Here is a 16,405-nt window from a genome sequence, read left to right on the forward strand (position 1 = left end):
TACAATGCTCGTTTTATACACACTTACAACAATTGTGTTTTCTTTACACACAGTCACATTTATAATATCACATTTTCTATCTCCGCACTGGAGTCCAACGGAAGCTTTCCCTTTAGGCTTTCTTGTATCGCACACGGGCGTTTCCGTACATTCTCCAACCAAGGTGCAACCTGCAACGCCCAACGCAGTCACGTAAAGCCTATAGCCACTGCGCCACCCCGGTAGTATAGTAATTTATATATGTGTTACGTTCTATTTCCGTAGTGGAGTCATACGGATGCGTTCTTTTTACGCGTAACCGTTTAGTGCACGGACGTTTTCGAACCTATTTTCCAACTGGGTGGCAGCCCTCGCAGACTGGAAACCCGTGGAAATGCCTGACATAGTCGCGTAACGTCTTAGCTACCATGCCCTCTTGAATGGCATGGATCAGAATCTTCATGTGCATTGCATATTTTGAATGTTCTGCGAAACGCAATTTGAGGGTCATTGGTTACGTTTTGTTTACGGTTTCATTTGCAGGGTTTACCGTCCCAAAGAGAGGCAGGCTATGAGAGACGCTTTTGTTAATAGGAGTTAAGGCCCCAAAGCGAATCAGGCTATAAGAGACTTCGTTGGAGGGCTCCAGAAATTCCAACAACCCCGAGTTTATTAACGTGGCCTGACATCGCTCAGCACAGGGGCACATTGCGTGCATCGAAAAACGGCCGTCAGGGGTAGATTAAATCCCGCGTCCTTGGGCACAACCGTCGAGCGCTCTTACCACTGTACCACCGATGCGACTTCAACTTGAAGGTGAGAGTATGCCATTGGTAGGCCTTTTGCCATGTGCTGTGGCACAATATACTATCTTCCCTGGTACCAAAAGCGAATAATGTAATACAAAAGGATGCAAGAAAGCTGAGCAGGAAGCAGTCTTTTTATTTTTTTGAGATCCATCCATTCCCTCTGCGGCTTTCATTTTGTTTTTGAACTGGAGAGTGTTAGTTACATTGTTATGCAACTATCTGTTGGCATGGCCTCACACCGTCGAAACATCGTGCATATTTCTTGCCCGCTTCAAGCTCGTGAGCTTTAGCAACTCCATATCATCAAATTTTGTCAGGCGGCTTCAGCGTCAACCGTTTCAAGCCTTGCAGCAACTAAAAATCACGAGCATGGTTCTAGCAGTGGTTAGTTAAATGGGACCAAACATCAGAAATCATGCACCACGTGTCGTCTCATCGTAACTTCGAAATTGGCTAACTTTCATCTGGTAGGTGGTAGTTGTTAGTTGACAAACACTAAGAGACTTGTAACCCGCTTCTAGCCTGGAAGCCTCTAAAATGTACAAGAATGTTTCTGGTAGACAGGTGCCCGGCCATATCACCCGACACAGCTCTAGACATTTCACCGTGTCATATATCCTAGTCATATCACACAAACTGCCTGTCAGTCACCACTCACGTTTTCCACCACCACATGCCACCTACTGAACCGCTTGCCGACTTTCTCTCCGCCGTCAGAGACGCCAGCAGCAAAAAAGCTCTCAGACATACAATTATTTTGTGTCATGACCCTCTGGTTCTCCCAGAGCAAATGCCAACATTAAAGTGGCATATATATGTTTTAGCGTATATGGTTAAGTGTGTGTGTGTGTGTGTGTGTGTGCATGTGTGCGTGTGTGTGTGTGTGTGTGTGTGTGTGTGTGTGTGTGTGTGTGTGTGTGTGTGTGTGTGTGTGTGTGTGTGTGTGTGTGTGTGTGTGTGTGTGTGTGTGTGTGTGTGTGTGTGTGTGTGTGTGTGTGTGTGTGTGTGTGTGTGTGTGTGTGTGTGTGTGTGTGTGTGTGTGTGTGTGTGTGTGTGTGTGTGTGTGTGTGTGTGTGTGTGTGTGTGTGTGTGTGTGTGTGTGTGTGTGTGTGTGTGTGTGTGTGTGTGTGTGTGTGTGTGTGTGTGTGTGTGTGTGTGTGTGTGTGTGTGTGTGTGTGTGCGTACGTATCTTACAAAAATGGATATTGAATTTCTGTTACCCACGTAATGTGTTTTTGATGAGTCATCAACCACTCAAAGGAGATTCAAGATTAGATGTGTTTTAACATCATATCCGCAGCAGACTTTCCTTTGAGATCACACATGAAGTTCTGTGCTTGGAAAACGCAACAGTATTTTTGGGTAGGATCTAATGTGGAAATACATTGACTTTCTCAAATGAGGAAATGTATACATCACTAAGTGAATATATATTATTTCCTTGTTAACTGCACACTTTCAGAGCCCTATGTTTTCATTTCTGATTAGCATATGTAGGATGTTGCCTAAGAAAAAAATTTTATGTGTTTTAACATGAGATCCGCAACAGACTTTCATTTGAGATTACGCAAGAAGTTTTGTACTTGGAAAACACAACAGTATTTTTGTATAGGAGCTAATGTGGAAATTCATTGACTTTCTCAAATGAGGGAATATATACATCACTAAGCGAATTTATATTCTTTACTATGTTTTCATTTCTGTTTAGCATGCACTGTAAAAACAAAAACAACTTTTTGGACATTTGTTTCATTCAAAACACGCTTACACCCTGCGTCTTGGGTGTTTGTGCCATTGCAAATCACTTCTTGCCAAGCGAATGGGTGCTGTGGTTGGACAATATGCTTGAGGGTGTTACGGGCAAGGATATTGTTGTGTACGCGAACCGACGCACTGCCACACCGCCTCCAAGCAAACGGACGCAAGGCCGCTCCATTTCCAATGCCTCCTTGCACCTGCGAGCAGGCCGTTTCGGAGAGACCAGCAGGGGTACCCCGGCCTGCGCCGACGACGACGCGCGGACGTAACCCGAGCCGTGCGTTGACTCGGAACTGGACCGTCCTAGGAGCATGTGCGCGACCAGGGCACGAGAAGCAATGCCTTCCTTATAATGCATGATATTTTGCATGTTTCTTAAGCTTTCGAGCTCCTTCTTGCTCTGCGTATAGATTAGCCGAGCCCTCAGCCATCGCATCGCTTCCCGAAATGTTTAGATACAAATAAGATTTAGTTACTAGTAAAATAGTGTTGGCGCTGCTGCGCTTGCCGGTATTGAAGCTTGGTCGCACTTTTTTTCCTTAAAGGTTCGTGCTACAGCTCCGTGTTCAGCGAAAATTACGCCCAAGGTAGCAACCACCGAAGAGCCAGCGCTGATAAATTTGCCAGCGATGCCAAACTCGACATGTTAAAATGACTGCAGTGGACAAAATAGTGCGCATAGGTATCTAGAACATTAGATGCAAGTTCTAATGGTCAAGAAGTTGTAATTGTTAGAGCAGCCGCAATGGCCTGTACACTTCGAAACATGCTTCGAAACATCAAGTCCCAATCTTATGAATGCAGTCCAGACATAAGAAGCAAATACGTTACCAATGTTACCAGTTCCCCGAGTGGCCGAGTGGTTAGCGTAGGAAGCTACAGAGTAAGAGGTACCGAGTTCGAATCGCGTCGGGGGTGCAGTTTTATTTTCGCTTAGTTTTTTTTTTTTTTTTAGCTTTTTTTAATGTAGTTGAGGTGCTTCGCTACGTTTTAGCTTTTACTTTTTATCCAAAAGTGAAAGCCATCAGGTGCTGATTTGTCAACACTCATGAACACACAAGAAATGCACACATTAGGTACCAACCAGAAACACGGTGGCCAACTTTCTTGTGAAACTCATTAAAAATGCATCAAGAAAATGTATAGAAATGTTAATGTGCATGATGAGGAATGTAATTAACATTTAATTGGAAACTCATTAAGCTTTTTTGTAAGGTGTGTGTGTGTGTGTGTGTGTGTGTGTGTGTGTGTGTGTGTGTGTGTGTGTGTGTGTGTGTGTGTGTGTGTGTGTGTGTGTGTGTGTGTGTGTGTGTGTGTGTGTGTGTGTGTGTGTGTGTGTGTGTGTGTGTGTGTGTGTGTGCGTGTGCGTGTGCGTGCGCGTGCGCGTGCGCGTGCGCGTGCGCGTGCGCGTGCGCGTGCGCGTGTCTGCTATCCTGTCTTATGCGCAGAGTTTTTAAGGCGATAGCCTTTAATGGCTCATGCTGTCGTGGACAAAATGTGTCCCGCTTTTGCGACGGCGCTGATTGGCCGAGGGGGAATGACGTCATAGAGGTCTCGACCGATCCCAGAACACCACCACAGTATGCATATACTAAGCAATGATCAATTACTAATTAAATAATAAGTACTAAATCATGGCTTGGTAAGTAATTCTTGTTAGGTAGATAATTAAATACTTAATCACTAAATGAATAATTAATTGCTGATAAGTGCCAGTTGCGTAGCGGAATGCGGCACTCAGGCTTTCGCCTTTCACTACTTTAGTCGCTAAAGTCCCTCGCAATTTTTTTTTTTTGAAGATGAGCATATAGGTCTTTTTACCTACCACAACCTATAGCTAAAGTCGCGCTAGGTCATGTCACTTACCACCTAATAGCACCTGACTATCCGGCTGGGAATCTATTCGATTGTTCGACAGGTTTATGAGATGAAACCATATAGTAACTTCCGATGCCCCGCCGACCAATCAGCACACAGTGATCAAGGTCACGTGACCTTCTAGTCTGATTGCTGAGCGCTGAGTTCCTGACAGGGATACCCTTTTATCCCGTTCAGCAACTGCCAGGCTTGACAGGTTGTAGCTGGTTTATGTTTGACAAGCTTTCCCTCCCTATAGAGCTTCTGATGCTCTCGCATTTAAAGAACATATAAAGAAAGACTGAAAGAATGGGGAGACGATGTCTCTCCATGACACAAATATTTGCAAGTCTTGCATATTCAAAAGCGATTGCAACAACAGCCTCGCCGTGCTGCTCTCGCAAACAATGGCCTCTATCTGCCCCTTGGTGACCATTAACACGTGCGAAGGCTCACGGAACGTGAAAAATAACCTGCTTCTGAAAACACCCAGAGAACCAGCGCGAAATATCCCAAACAATGATACATTTTTATTGCCCTTGCCTTGGGATGTAGCACTACCACATATCGGGAACATGTCACTATTGTCGCAAATGTGAAAGAGCTGAATGTAGCAACACGAATGCGGAGAGATGGTTGCAATACGAAGAAATCTACACGAATAAAGTAAAGATCAACATTAAATAGATAACAGCAGAGAGCCGAGAAATTTCAGTAAGAAATGGAAGTACCAACATGCTCCAGTGTGTGACAAAAATTAAAGTGAGTTGTTTTTTCAAGTGGAAGAGCGCCTCGCAGGCAAGTGAATTAGGGCTCGAGGGAGTTTCCGGGCCAGTGACCGGACGTGAACTAATCATGCGGAATTATTGATAATTCCTATTTAGCCTTTACTTTAGCGATTTTGTTATCTTATCCGTGTTTGTTTTTTTTCAATATCTTTCTGATTTCTCAAACGCTTCTAAACCTCCTTAACATATCAAAATAGCATTTGCATAAATATAGACGACCGTAAATAATTCATAAACTGGGCTGTAACCTTGGCAAGCAACAAGGCTAAGATTGTGCAGCAGACGGCGGGGCTTCGGATGATCTCCCCCTATGGGCTACCAGAAGCAGTGATGCGCACTTCGAAAACACCCTCCAAACATCGATAGAGGAATTTGGGTCGTACCTAAACAAAGTAGAACTCAAGCGCTCAGCCGAGAAATAGGAAGCGCTCTTAATCGGCCCACAAAATAGAAAAACTCAAGAAACATAGGACAACGCTAACAGGAAAAAGGTGCAAAATATACTCGGTAGACGTTAGAGTGCAGGGTCTTAGGATACAGTCAAAAGGTAAGAACACCAAAACGATATAAAACTCGCATACAGTGTAGGGCAGGCGTCTAGGCTACTCAAAACAATAGCAAACGAACACGCGGGAATGAAGGAGACGGTATTAATTCCATCATTCGTAATCAGTATAATAACATACGTGGCGCCATACCTACGGCTAGCCATTGCAGAAAATACAAAGACTGAATTCATAATTAGGAAAGGCGTCAAACCCGTTCAAGACTTCCCTTGTACATCTCAACATTGTGATTTCAAGCGCACTAGACCAGCTAATTTAGCAGTGCTGTTAGAGGAACTAGAGGGCATGAAATGGGATGTCATAGGGCTTAGTGAGGTTAGGAGGCCGAATGAGGCATATACTGTACTGAAGGATGGGCATGTACTGTGTTATCGAGGTTTACCAGAGAGGCGACAACTAGGAGTAGGTTTCCTTGTCAATAAGTATATAGCGGGTAATATAGATGAATTCTATAGTATTAATGAGAGGGTGGCAGGCATCGTAATTAGGCCTAATAACCGGTATAAACTGAAGGTTGTACAGCCCTATGCACCTACATGTAGTTATGATGACCAGGCAGTTGAACGCTTCTATGAAGATGTAGAATCGGCAATGCGAAAAGTAAAGACGCAGTATACTGTACTAATGGGCGACTTATGCCAAGGTAGGGAAAAAACAGGCAGGAGACAAGGCAGTAGGTGACTATGGCATTGGTTCTAGGAATAGCAGGGGGGAGGTACTAGTTGAGTTTGCAGAGCGCAATAACTTACGAATCATGAATACCTTCTTCAGCAAACGGAAGAACCGGAAATGGACATGGAGAAGTCCTAACGGAGAGACTAAAAATGAAATCGACTTCATAATGTGTTCAACCCCCGCCATTATGCAAGATGTCGAGGTAATCGGGAAAGTGCGATGCAGTGACCACAGGATGGTGAGTTCTGAAGAAGGAACGCAACAGATTAGTAAGAAAGTAACCCATCAACGAATTAGCGGTGAGGGGGAGAGCAGAAGAGTTCAGGATCTCGCTACAGAATAGGTATTCAGTTCTAACTGAGGATGGCGACATTACCCTAGAGGCAAGGAACAATAATTTCAGAGATATCGTTACTGAGTGCGCGGTAGAAGTAGGCGGTAGGATATTAGAGAGGATACCGGTAAGCTGTCTAAGGAGACGAAAGATTTGATTAAGAAACACCAAAGTATGAAAGCTTCCAATCCAACAGACCAGATCGAATTGGCCGAGATATCAAAGCTAATCAATAAGCGCAAGGTGGCCGATATAAGGAAGTATAACATGGAGAAAATTGAGCATGCTGTAAAGAACGGGGGAAGCCTTAAAGCGGTAAAAAAGAAATTGGGCATAGGCAAAAACCAGATGTATGCGATAAGGGACAATGCGGGCAACGTCATCACTAATATGGAAAAGATAGTCAAAGTAGCCGAGGAGTTCTATACAGATCTCTACAGTAGCCAAAGTAGTCAGGACCGTAATGAGATTGGCGGTAGTGAAAAACAGTCAGACGTTCCACCAGTGACGAAGGACGAGGTCAAGAAAGCACTAGAAACTATGAAAAGAGGGAAATCAGCTGGAGAGGATCAGATAACTACAAATTTGCTGAAGGATGGGGGGGATATCGTGCTAGAAAAACTGGCCACCCTGTATACGCAGTGCCTGGTGTCATCGACGGTACCGGAACCATGGAAGAATGCAAACATTATCCTCATTCACAAGAAAGAGGACTCTAAGGACCTTAAAAATTACAGACCAATCAGCTTACTGTCTGTTACGTATAAGGTATTTACTAAAGTAATCGCTAATAGAATCAGGACAACCTTACACTGCAATCAAGCAAAGGATCAAGCAGGGTTTTGGAAACAGTACACTGCTATCGATCATATCCATACCATCAATCAGGTGATAGAAAAATGCTCGGAATATAACCAGCCCTTATACATAGCATTCATTGATTACGAAAAAGCATTTGACTCAGTTGAAACCTCGGCGGTGATGCAGGCATTGCGAAATCAGGGGGTAGACGAGCCGTACGTGAAAGCGCTTGAAGATATATATAGTGGCTGCACAGCAACCATACTTCTGCATAAAGAAAGTAACAAAATGCCCATAAAGAAAGGTGTTAGGCAAGGAGACACAATCTCCCCAGTACTATTCACAGCTTGTTTATAGGAAGTATTCAGAGACATGGAATGGGAGCAGTTAGGGATAAGGGTAGATGGAGAATACCTCAGTAATCTGCGATTTGCTGATGACATTGCCTTGCTAAGCAACTCGGGGGATGAACTGCAAATAATGATTGATGACCTAGACAGGAAAAGTAGAAAGGTAGGCCTGAAAATCAATATGCAGAAGACTAAGGTAATGTTCAACAGCCTCGGGAAGGAACAGCAGTTTACATTAGGTAGCGAAATACCGGAAGTAGTAGGCGAATATGTCTACTTAGGACAGGTAGTAACCGCAGATCCGAACCATGAAAAGGAAATAACAAGAAGAATAAGATTGGGATGGAGCGCATTTGGCAAGCACTCGCCGATTATGACTAGCAGATTACCGGTATCGCTCAAGAGGAACGTATACAACAGTTGCACCTTGCCTGTACTCACCTATGGGGCTGAAACGTGGAGGCTAACCAAGAGAGTTCTACTTAAGTTGAGGACAACCCAGAGGGCTATGGAACGAAAAATGGTAGGGGTAACATTAAGAGATAGGAAGCCTGCAGAGTGGGTCAGAGAAATAACTCAAGTTACCGACATTCTAGTAGAAATTAAGAAGAAGAAATGGAAATGGGCAGGACATGTAGTGCGAAGAGAGGATAACCGATGGTCGCTGAGGGTAACAAACTGGATTCCAAGGGAAGGAAAGCGTAGCAGGGGGCGGCAGAAAGTTAGGTGGGTGGATGAGATTAAGAAGTTCGCAGGGGTCAAGTGGATGCAGCTAGCACAGAACCGGGTTAAGTGGAGAAATATGGGAGAGGCCTTCGCCCTGCAGTGGGTATAATCAGGCTGATGATGATGATGATGATGATGATGATGATGATGATGATGATGATGATGATGATGATGATGAGACGAACTCATTCAGGCTACCAAAGTAGCGCAAGAGCTACGACTCCTACGTAGCTGATCGGGGTTGAAAATGCTAGAAAGGCTACGCTTCCACTTTCGAGAGAGGCCCAAAGCACGGAGGCTATCTCAGCAGACATAAGGAACAAAACCAGATTCCCACCCAACCCAAGGAACACGCACCCGCATCAACATGAGGGAAAAGAAAGAATAGAGCGAAGACTATAAGCTGGGTGAACGCTGCTGAACTGAATGTGGAGCGAAAGCATTAGTTGCGGGTGACCGAGTGTTCTATTTCTTCTTCGTCTTCTTCTTCTCCTTTTTTTGTCTTCTTCTTCACCCTCTTTTCTTCTTCGTCATTTTATCTTCTTCTTCGTCTTCTTCGTCGTCGTCTTCTTTTTTATCTTCTCTTTTTCGCCGTCTTCGTCTTCTTTTCGTAGCTACGCCTCTTCACGACGTAGCTGCGGCCACCTGAGGTCTCGCTTTGGCTGTCATAGTGTTGCTTTCACAACAAAACTAGCCACCATTCAGGACGTCGTTGGCACGGACGCAGCGTGATACGAACACAGAATGGGTTTCGCAGCCCTAGCAGCCAGAAGGTACAGGGATCAAATCTCGCTCTGCAGCATCCGACAGAGGGACACAACAGTGGCGGATGAGGTGGCCATTGCATTGGTCCTAACTAAAACTAAAAAGAATGACAGGGTGATTATAACTGATTGCCCATTCGGCTATTGGAAACCACAACGCAGTCCGCGTATCTGCCGAAGCGCTCAAAATTTCAGAATTGCCACCGGCAAAGCCGGGTCTGAGAGGAAACAAGACAGGACGTGCAGTCATTGGCCCGAGGACTCATTCCCTGGCATCCCAGTGATGCCTGGCCGAGCAGAGCGTCTCTTCAAAACGAGGAGCTGAACACGTATTAGGAGATTCTTAGTCATTCAGATTAGGAACACAGACACTACCTTGAGTAGGCACAGGTCTCAGCAGAAAGGAAGAAGTTACTGGAAAATATTGCAACCCACTTGCCCAAAGTAGATTACATCCGGCGATCAATGACCCAAGGTGTAAATACTAATAAAATCGCGGACATGATCCACCTTGTTTGGCCATGCCATATGTACAATGAACCAGACATGACTTTAGGTTCTTGGGAGGATTTAATGGCGAGCCAAAAAGAAGACGGAAGGGAACTTATACATCTAGCCCTGGAAACCCAAGGGATTCCAGCCTGCTGAAAGGACGGGAAGATGACAGCGATCACGACTCGTTTTGATCGCCCTCTGATTTCTTTACGGGTGAAAATAAAGTAATTCCGTTCTTTCATCGCGCTGAACAGCGACATATCCCTTCTGGCACTTAGGGTCGTATTTGAAGATTTCGTCGTTTTCTGAAGCGCCATTATATTTTTGACTTCGAATCATCTGACTGTTGACTACACCGGAACCAGACATCTGGTTCCAGTGTTTCTACCAATCAGATGACTCAAGCGTGCTGTTCTGTCGGTACCTTATGGTTGCTATCCCTTCTCTTTTTCTACGCTAATTGCAATGTCGTAGAAATTTACTATAATACTTTCGATAACAACTCTAACTCGGAATACGGATCCAGTTTCGTTCGAGATGTCAGTCCTGAATGATGAAGGTAGCCTGCGATGCTCCCGCTACCTCCAGTTCTTTCTTCGTCGTGCGCAGCACCACCGTCTTGCTAAAATTCCGATCAGTCTTCCATGGTGCGACGAGAGCACTTGCGTCTTGACATCTCTTGTATCGTACCTTGCAAGGGTGACGGGTGGCTTCCCCATCACTGTATGACAGCACGGCTGATTTTGTTTATTTGTTATTTTGTTTCCTCGGCTGCCTGTTGTTGTGTCATGGGGCTGGTGGCGTAGCTCTAGTTACCCGTTGCCTGTTCAAGTACTGCTATCTACCTTGACTGTAGCGATAACTACAAGTCACCATCGGTGCTATGAACAATAGGCCTCTTTGTGCTCTATCATCAGGGCATGTACAGGAGATTGTACCTGAAGTTAGGCGCGCGGGCCGGTACATGTTAGCCAACGGAACAGTTCTAGCACAAAGATGGCATCCCTTCTTTGCGGGCAGCACTACACTCGACGGACGCTCGTAAAAGTCTCTCTCTCCAAGCGCTAGCACTCCTGCTTATATATATGGCTCTAATCGAAGTCTCATTCCGAGCTAAATAAAGAAAGCACATTCAAAAATAAAGTGGAATGTGTAACCGCCTGCACATGCGAAGCATTTACAGGCTTAAACTAATAAAACTAAAGTGATGAATTCTGATCTCACCATGCCATTTCAAAATAGCCCACCCCAGTTTACAGCGTACGGCGTGTGATGTCATGACGTCACAAAGTCGGCGACCAGTGAGTGCACGGTCATATTATCTGTAAATTAGGAGCAGCCTGCAGGTGCATGACAATCATTTTTCGCTCACAACGGCGACGGCGACCATGTCAACGCAGGATTTTCTCACGAATGGTAGTTTAATCGGCTTCAACCCATGGCTCGGAATCAGGAGTACTAAATTCTGATTTCAAAACATGCGAAGCCCCACTGTTGCTAAGATTTTAGCTAGGTTTCAATCAATTCTAATTGCTAGCCATAGTACTTCTTGTGCCGCAGTTAGTGTTTCCGTGATTGAGCTGGGCAAAACGCGACACAAATTTGCAACTTGCAGATTTGTTTTTTTTTTTTTTTTCAGTTTTTAACAGGTTCGCAAAAACAAATTTCGGCAATATTTGGCACCTTTCTGGCCTCCCACGCAGCAAATTTGAAAAGCTGGGCTGCAGCAAAATATTGCACAATTTCAAGCTTTTGCAAAAGTTTAAATGTCGTAATAGGTCCCAAGCTCTAGGGCAGAATGCGACAGGTGGGGCAAATTGAGACAGCCCTAAACACCTGTTTCGTGTTTACAGATTACATAACGCACATTAAAAAATACGATGCCGCCAGTATCCTAGATCAAGAAAACTTGAACTCTACGGAACACTTTCGGCCACTAAAGTGCGATAATGCGAAAGCCTTTATTTGAAACACCGCTTATTCCTCTTGTACTGCATCTGCTTCTGCATGCTGCGCGGTGCGATGCTCAAAGAAGCACTAAATGAAAGGCGGAGCACGGCAGCCCGGCGGTGTCAGCTTCATATATGCGTGAATCGCCAGGTGAATTCAGCGGTCATAACCGGATGTGACGCCACGATTACGTCAGTTCCAGTTGTTATATATGACCAGATGTGCCGTCAAGATGACTTCACATCCGGTATTGGCGTCACGTCCTATTATGGCCGATGATGACAGCCGCTGATGACGTCCCAATCTCGCGGTATCGCGCGGAATCTCACGAAGTGTGACACATTCTCGCTCACGCACGCACGCACGGACCGACACTCAGAGCCTATAAAAGTTTTCGCCTTAAGTCGGTAATAATAATAATAATAATAATAATAATAATAATAATAATAATAATAATAATAATAATAATAATAATAATAATAATAATAATAATAATAATAATAATAATAATAATAATAATAATAATATACTATTATTATTATTAATAACAGTAATAATAAATGGCTCTAAACAAAGGTAAGGCGCAGTATCTGTCACAATTATAATGTGGACTGATTGATTTATAGTCCCGCCGGGGTGGCGCAGTGGTTACGGCGCTCGACTACTGTTCCCATGGACGCGGGATCGAATCCCGGCCTCGGCGGCCGCTTTTCGATGACCCGAACAGCAAGGTGCCCGGGTGCTGTGCGATGTCAGTGCAGGTTAAAGAACCCCAGGTGGTCGAAATTTCCGGAGTCCTCCATTACGGCGTCTCCCATAGCCTGAGTGGCTTTGGGACGTTAAACCCCATAAACCAAACCAAACCTTATAGGAAGGGAAAGGCGCGGTAACTGTCTCACTTGTTTTCTATGGACACCACAACCGCGCCGTAAGGGAAGGGGGGAAGGTAGGAGTGAAAGTGGAAAGAGAGAAAGAGGAGCCGTAGTGAAGGGCTACGGAGTAATTTGACCACCTGGGAATCTTTAACGTGCGCTGACATCGCACAGCACACGGACGCCTCTTCGTTTCGCCTCCATCGAAACGCAGCCGCCGAAGTCGGGTTCGAACCCGGGTACTCCGGCACAGTAGTCGGGCGTCTTACCAATACTGTGGACACCTGACCCGCGCCATCAATAAAGAGAAGGAGGTTGGAGGGAAAGTGAAAAGAGGACCTGTAGTGGGGGACTACGGAGAAGTTTCGGCTATTTGGGGATCTTCAACGTGCACTGGCATCGCACAACACACTGACGCCTCTTCGTTTCTCTAGTCAAACGTGTTTGCCACTTTTACGTTTTCGACACTCAGACGCCCACAAACAAAGGTGATTCTTAGCTCCTACAGATTATCTTTAATTACAAACCGAGAATACAACCCTGCATGCCGGCACTGCGGTAAAGGGACGCAGGCCACTCAAGACCATATGCTGTGGGAATGCGCCAGCAATCCCCCTCCAAAGACACTCTTGCCAGCTCCCTCAGCGGTGGAATGGGACATGCTGTTGGTCAGCCCAAGAAAGCAACGCAAGTAGCCCTTGTCACGCGAGCTCAAGAGGTCGCCCCAGACTGCAGACCACCCTCGACTCGCCCCAGCCCGAAATAATTTCTTGCATTTTGTGGCAATAAACGTTGTTACCACCACTACCCACTTTTAGCTTTCAAATTTCCGAAGGAAAACAGCCATAATGGCAACATGCCGTAACTCAGCGATATGCCAATCAGAAATCTCTTTTCAGCATGCTGTTTATTATTGCGTGCTCAAATGGATCAGTTATTGAACATTCCTGCGAGCCGGTATAACAGTATTACTTGCAAGCGAAATATCAGGTAATTTGAAAGCTTCCCATTGACACACAAAAAAAAATATTCAAGGTGCTTGTTCACACATTTTTGGCCAAAGCATGTTCACCCCGCGATGCAGAAAAACACACAAGAACATGTATAAATGTCAAAATTATAATCACAGTGCTTGGTTTGGGAAATTTTTCACGTCGCCTAGTATCGAGCCTTCGGCTTATACAGTGTAGTTTTTCTTACCATGAAGGCGTCTACGAACTAGATACCCAGCTCACCTTTATATTCTGCAATAAAGACGTTGCATCTTCCTGCAATACCCATCTTTACAATGTTCATAACGTACTTCTTACTGCGGCTATGAGAAAAAAAAAATAAACAATAAAATTAGTCCTAAAAAATGCGACGCTGCAACTGGAACACGTGATGTGCTTTCGACACCTTAAAAAGACGAACAACTCTTCAACTCGAGTTCTATTGAATAAGGGATGCTCACAACATAACAAATGACATCTAAAGTTTCTAGTACCATAAGGAGACAGTACTTTTTAAATTGTTAGTTATGCATTCACTAATTAGACTTGCAGACAACCCACATGCGCATCTTTTAGATAGTGCTTCGCCAGGATACGGGGATAAACTTGGCGAAGAGATGAGGCCAAACAACAAACAAGGCATGGTCCACCTCACATTACCTGGCTCATATCGGGCTCTCTTTCGAGAATAAAAAGTAGGTTAAAGAAAAAAATGAGAACTCAGACGAGACATCTTGTCGCCAAAGTACACCTTTGTTAATTCGTTTTTGAGTTTTAATGCCTGTTGGCATAAAATGAAACTTATTAGAACACAAAAATGGAAGTGATTAATACAATACTGTAAGGAGAAAGAGGGCTACCGCCCAGTACGAGATACTAGTCCACCTTGAAGCTTCGTATACCTGCAATTGACGATGAATGTTGAATTTACTTTCGACGAATGCCTTAAGTAAAGCAATAGGACAGGTGTATAGGCCACGATGCCGAGATCAGTTGCCAGAGAAAGGCAGTAATAATGACAACATCGATCCGGACAGTTCATAGTGCGACCTTTTCTAAGCAGGTGAGACAGCGGGGAGAGTTAACGTGCAAGGATCGATTTGAGCTTGCGTACAGTAGCCGGAGATATTCATTCCTCGCCGAAAGGAGGATGACGGCTCAGACGGCGGAGCTGAGACAGTCCGGTAGCAGAACCTGCGCGACTTATGCTTTGCATATACACAGTGTGCATATACACAGACCCATATACACAGTTGATTTGGCAGAAATGTACGTTTAAGTATATGTTGTAATAATGTTGTTTCCATTCACCGTACTCCGTATAAGCTGCTTTCAATACAAAGGGAATGCGATGTAACACTACAAACTTCACTCTGAAATTCATGACGACCGGCCGGTATGTTGTATGGAGCGTTGGGTTTACAAACATCTGAATACTTTGGTCTATCATACTTTCTGACACCCGTCATAATTGAGGACGAATCTGCACCAGCACTCCCAGATTCTCATGCCCCGTCCACCTAGTCACCCATTACATTCGGCTTGCCTACCTCGTTTCTTGCCATCTACTGAAGGTCGTGGTGGTGGTGAAAAACTTTATTTAGTGGAGCCGCGAAATACTCGTTACAAGGGCTGGGCCGGCTCCTGATCACGGGTGGTGGCCAGCAGGCAGTGCCTGACGGCGACCGCTTCAGCCCAGTCGACCAGTCTCCTGTGTGGAGCCGGTTCTGAGCTGGAGACCGCGATCTCCCAAGCCTCGTTGTCCGTGAGGCGCCATTCGGCCGGTGGTTGAAACTCCGGGAATCTGAACATATGTTCGAATGTAGCTCTCGGGGCCTCGCAGAGGGAACATTCGGACTGATGTGTAGAGGGGGAGAAGAGTGCCAGCAGTGCTGGGGAGGAAAAGGTGCGGGCTTGAAGGTGTCTCCATGTTATTTGTTGTGGTTTAGTTAAGAAGGGGTGTGGGGGAGGGTAGTGATGTCTTTCAACCGGTAGTGTAGTGTAATGTCGTTGTAGGTAATCAGCCGATCTCTGGCACTGCCTAGGTCCTCGGTATCTGTTGCTCGGTCGACGTATGCTCGAGCAGCAGAATTTGCCGCTTCGTTACCGGGGTTGCCCGAATGGGCTGGTACCCAGACAAGGTCTATGGGTCGGGGTGTTTGAACGTTGGTAGTTGAGATTCTGTGAGAGGCAGCATGTAGCTGGCCTCGGGCGAAATTTTGTATGGCAGTTTTAGAAACGCTGAGGATAAGGGTGGCAGTGGAAGAGACTATCGCGATGGCTATAGCGGATTCTTCCGCTTCTACGGACGTTCGGGTAATGATAGAGGCTGATGTGATGTGTTCGAAGCGGCTGGATACCGCGCATATCGCATAAGCTGAGCGGTGTGGATATTCTGCGGCGTCCACGTAGACCGTGTCGGGTTCGTTCGCATGTGCTCTGTGTAGGGCACGTGCTCTCGCTTTTCATCTGGCCTGGTTATGAAGGGGATGCATGTTTTTCGGAAGTGGGTGGACAGTGAGGTGTTAGCGGACTGTCTTTGGAACTGCATAAGTTTCTACTGGAGGGGCACCTAACGGTCTAAGTTGGAGAAAGGAAAGAATGTGGCGACCAGTTGGAGTAGTGGAGAGCCGTCCTAGTTGGGCGATGCGGTGGGCTTCCACCAGTTCGCTGAGGGTGTTATGAACTC

Source organism: Amblyomma maculatum, chromosome 1 (assembly GCF_055883805.1).
Source record: "Amblyomma maculatum isolate TAMU_Amacu chromosome 1, ASM5588380v1, whole genome shotgun sequence".
In the NCBI taxonomy this organism is placed as follows: Eukaryota; Metazoa; Arthropoda; class Arachnida; order Ixodida; family Ixodidae; genus Amblyomma; species Amblyomma maculatum.